Source organism: Amblyomma maculatum, chromosome 1, assembly GCF_055883805.1.
Source record: "Amblyomma maculatum isolate TAMU_Amacu chromosome 1, ASM5588380v1, whole genome shotgun sequence".
Classification (NCBI taxonomy): domain Eukaryota; kingdom Metazoa; phylum Arthropoda; class Arachnida; order Ixodida; family Ixodidae; genus Amblyomma; species Amblyomma maculatum.
The window spans coordinates 458,701,845-458,707,164 of NC_139344.1; the positions used below are offsets into that span (position 1 = coordinate 458,701,845).

The 5,320-nt window shown below is 38.9% G+C and overlaps 1 long non-coding RNA gene across 1 annotated transcript; it reads right to left on the bottom strand.

Annotated features, from left to right (window-relative positions):
* On the bottom strand, nucleotides 1-5,320 carry LOC146209757 (uncharacterized). The gene is made up of 2 exons (XR_014703471.1): nucleotides 5,206-5,320; nucleotides 1-349 (listed from the first exon to the last, which is right to left on the bottom strand). It is a non-coding gene; the product is annotated as an uncharacterized LOC146209757 (long non-coding RNA).

Consider the following 5,320-nt stretch of genomic DNA (forward strand, 5'->3'; position numbering starts at 1 on the left):
TTCACAAAAAGATAATATTTATTGCAATTGTTACTATAGACGGCAGTTGTTACTAGCCAGCGCTGAGGGCACACACAGCCGCAGTTAGCGGGGCAGTGGCAGGGTTGGTCAGGGCAGGGCGGGCTCTCGGGAAGTGGAAGGGGCCAGGGAGCTGGAGGGCACACTCATAGGCGTAGTGAGGGGGCTGACCATGCAATTGCATTCACAGGTGGCATGCCTGGTTCGCCAGGGGAGGTTTCAGCATAACGCCTTTTTCTTCCACCTCCCCTGTCACAGGAACCAGGCAGCCACCTGCGAATAAATGCGTGTGCCTCCAAATCGTCCACCCCAACGTTTTCGCAAATGGCACCTGCACAAAAACAATGAGGAAACAAAATTTACAACACTATTATGAGGCATATAAAATCGCGCGCATTATTTTAGGAAGATGTAGAAAATTCCAGGATTCATGTACCGAAATTCATGGTCAATGAGAAACACTATACTGATGAGTTCCAGATTAGTTTCAGCCTCCTTGGGTTTATTAGGATGAAAGACGTACATACATTGCATAGCATGTGCCCTGTTGCGTTTTGATCGCCTCCACAGCAATACGGCTGAGACAGCCAGTGTTTCATCCCACACTAGGAATTAGTGCTTGATTGTCGGCTGTCTCCGCATATGACTGGCGCGCTAGTTTTTTGCCGCTCCTACGCTTTCTGCGATGTGCAAACAGTTTATACTAAATATCGTTACCAAGAGAATGTTCGGCGACCATTTGCATTTTTTTAAATGGCTAGATATAATATACACAAGCGATCTAAGCCCACGACTTCTGCACTGGCCACTGGTTAGCTGATATACGCTTTTGACTGGTTTTGTGGGTAGTTCACTTAAACGGGAGCTCACTTAAACGGGTAGCTCACAGGTGCATCATTTTTACACATATACTGCTTGTCCAAGAAAATTTGATCCAAGGGATAAAAAAAAACATTTCGGAGGCAGGCAAAGGAAACCACCAGATACATATTGCTGGAAGCTACCTTGAGCGCCACAGAACAGGTTTTGTTTGGAATGCTTTATTGACATTATTTACCTACATTACTGATTAATGACTTACTCAATAAATAGTGTTGCTACTTTGAAGGGTACCGGCACAAACCACGTTTGATTATTTGCAATAAAGAACCCTCACGTCTGCATTTTGAACGCCAGATACAGTAGGAAACCACGAAAATACAAAAATCAGATTCCTGGACAATTCAATTGAGGACTTGGCTTGGCTCGACAGCCCTGTGTAGCGTTAGACCTACAAGTTGCCTATGGTTTCTTCGTCCGCGCCAGCACATTCGTCCAACAAGACTGTATTTGTATTTTACAGCTGAAAAATACTGTTCCACTCATTTGTATCCTTACCGCTTTGTAGCCATTATCCGCATTGCAAAGTTCGGCGCGCTCATTGTAACTCGAGCCTTCATGTGCGCCAAAGGGCCGACGCGAAGCAACCATTGCCAGCATATCACCCTTACTCATGCATGGGGCTAGCAATCATAACGGCAGGTTGTTTTGTCCGCTCAAATCATGTTGTGAGCAGTACAATCGAGGTGCGCGAATGGGCTGGTAACGGTTTCGGTATCTACATAACCCGGAATTTATCTGCAGCTGGAAAAAAGGTACACATGAAGTTTCTAACCGGAAATATTGAAACAGGGGTTTCCGAACGTGCTCACCGACTCTAAGTCCTACCTATTGTCTAAAGTGAATATTTAGTACTTGAAGCGAATAACCTCACTTCCCTACGTACAAAATAAAAAATTTTCTGCGCTGTCCTAAGTGGCTGCCAGCAAAAATGCGCCACCGGTTTCCATCGTCTGTTTCTAATGGTTTATTTATAACCCTTGACTCAAGCTATGGGGGGCAACAGGTGTAATGTAGCTTGAATAAAACCTGCAAGAGATCATATATATGGGTAGATTTGTAAGGTTTACAGATTTCACTTACAAATTCTACAGGAATCGCGTCACTGCGGCCTTTCTTTAAAATTGACACGTAATAGCGCTATATTCGTGGCTAAAATAAAGTACTCAACGCATGTATTCAGCTTAGCAAATGCAGCTGTAACAGAAAGTGAGGGCTGGCGACACCTAAGGTGTGCATAGCTTTCAAATTTTCTTAGATGGCACAACCGTTCGAAATATGGAATATTAAAAAAAGCCCTTGATATTGGCTTTCTCACAGCGTATTATGGGTGCCTTAGATAAGAAACATAATCGAGGTCCCATGGCCATCTTTCGTTTCCAATGAAATTCTTATATGTGGTGGGCAAATATTTAGACACAAAAGAATTAACCTTAGGTTTTCAAGATACGCGTAGTTTCCTCGAAAAAAATAATTTTATGGTATATCTCTAGAGGTAGAAAACGCTGTTTTTGCCATTTCAACATGTTGCAAGTTTGGATACCATGATTTTGTCCTCTACTCTTTTTTACTCACTAAATATATGCAGGATTTATATTTACAAACACTATTAGAAATCCATTTTTTTTTTTGCAGTTGAGTTATTAAAAAATCGCAAACTTTTCTTTAGGAGCGATACGCTGCAAAAATATTCATTTTTAACCTTATGTACTGGCATATGATGCATTAGGTTGGTTGCACTAAATATGTTTTCACTTCCTGACGCATGTTCTTAATTCCAGGCAGTATCTGGAGCTCCAGACAACTAGGTGTGTTCTCCACAACGCATCAAAATTGCTCAGAATTCGAAAACAGCAGTAAAGGGCAAATTTGCTGCCATTAAAAAAAGATCATCTTCGATTTTTATTCAAATCCCTCTCAAAAATCTTCAGTACCTCAAAAATATCACGGACTAAAAAGTGTTGCGTTATACTACTTAAAAATATAACATTAAATATTAAACCGAGTGCTTGTGCTGATAATGGCCAAACTCAGCCTGCATTCTTGCAAGATCAAATAATATCTTGGCACAGAAACTATTTCTCTACATCATCTAGGTTCCATTCTTTATTTCTGAAAAAATTTGAAGCTCTTGATTTGTGTGTGTATCTGCATATTATTTTGAAATTGGACAAAAGTAAGAAAATGGTAAAATAAGGAAAAGTGATTAGAATTGAAGACACGGCCGCAACATCAATTTTTATCAAAATCTGTGGAAACAATGCAAAGTACTTTGTTAATTTGAGTCAGTAAATATATTGAATTCTGCAAAATGTAATATTAGAAATATAAAAATGCTTGTTTTTGTTGTATAATGTGCTTATATGGCTCCCCCTTATGGAGTAGGCATCAAAACTTCAATTTAGTATTTGCTGAATTTAGTTACATTTTACCTTAAGTAAAATTTAAAACCTTGTCAGCGCTTATACACCCTTTTTCTGCTTCTGGGACAAATACTTAATATAGCTTAAAATGCTATTAATTCACTATTTCTGTCAATTTCATGGCAGAACGCAAGTGAAGGCTGAACTTTTTCTCTGTCCTGCATTCTTTTTTATTGCTAGGTGCAATAGTATTCAATCTAGGTTATTAATATATTTTTCCATGTCTCAGCTTTGACCACCACTAACAATACTATATTTTTGAAGATGATTTTTCAATGTGTAATTTTTATAATTACAATCATAAGCAAATCGCTTTCCAGCATAATTCTTTTGGTGGCGTTACAGAGAACACACATAGCAGTTTAGAGCTCCAAATTTTGCCTTAAATTAACAATATGACCTGCGTAATAAACACAGAATGTTTTAGTGCAAACAACGCAACGCGTCACGCCAGTATGTAAGGTTGAACATTAACATTTTTGTAGCGCGTTGTTCTTGAAGCAAAGTTTGCGATCTTTTACTAAATCAACTGCATCAATGAAACACACTTTTAATACTTCTTATACAAGTAAACGTTACCCAAATGCGGTGAGTAAAAAACAGTGGATGACAAAATTTTACGCAACCAGCCGGCCTCCAAACGTGCAACTTTTTGAAACGACAAAAACGGCGTTTTCCAGCTTTAGTGATAGGCATTTTTTTTTTCGTGAATACTACGCCGCATCTGGCAAACCTAAGGGTCATTCCTTTGTGTCGAGACATTAGCCCACGACATATGAAAATTTAATTAAAAAAAATGGTCATGGCAACACGATTACTGTTCCTGTCCGAAGACATCCATATTTGTTTTCATTTCGTCTCTTCAAACAGGCTGGTTTAGCCAATGCGGTGAATAAAAATATCATCGCATATATTAAAGATTTTCGCGCTATATGTTATACCTAAAGCTACCTATATTGTCACAACTGTCATACATTATTTGTAGCTGAAACAACATCACAAAAGGGATTCGATTGCAAATTGTTCGCTAGTTAAATAGACGTACGAGATGACATACGTATACTTTGTAGAATACAATTTAGGAAAGAGCAGATACAAACTACAGGCGAATAATGCTATGATATGGAGCATATGTATTACTCCGATTAACAGTAAAAAAAATCAACTTTTAACATATTAATATATTCGACAAACTATTGCATGCTCACATAGGAACACAATTAATGAGCTCATCCACGCATCTAATGTCTATGGGCATTAGATGTGTGGATGACTTCGTTTTATTCCAATTCGTGCGTCACTCAAATTAATTGAACGAGAAAAAAGTGAATGTCTACACAATTTTCAGTGAGTATACCACAAATTATACTAAGGTGCTTCATATATGTCACATCACCTAGCAAGTGAAATGGGATAACAGAAGTAATCAGACTCTAACCCTGATCAGCATTTCGCTTTTGCGCCATCTTTGTAAGTTTTTAGGCAGGCTTTTCCACTGATTATCCTCTTCTTTATTCCCCTGCCAACCACAGGACACAAATCTTCTGGGGGTACCGAACTATTGGTTTTCGCACCAGTGATACAACTTAATCGATCCATTTATACGTAGAAAACACTCTCGATGCGCACCTGAAAAAAAAAATGAAAGCATGTATGTGTAGGCGAAATCATTCACTGGCGATTTAATAATATGATTTGAACAATAAAATCAAAAGATCACACTCGAAGTAACAAAAAAGTGGTGGAGAGATAGGAATTGAAGCAATGAAAGGCGGTTGCTTTCTGCAAAAAGCCAATAGCAAGAGGTCCACCGTCTATAAGAATAGGCAATAAAAATGAGGCATATTTAAAGGTGCATGCAGCAGTTACAGTGATGCAGTGCTACCTTTTTTTAGGCAGGCTTTTCCGCTGATTTTCTTCTTCTTTATTGCCCTTGCAACCACAGGACACATTATCTTCTGGGGGTTGTCGGTTTTCGCACCAGTGATACAACTTAATCG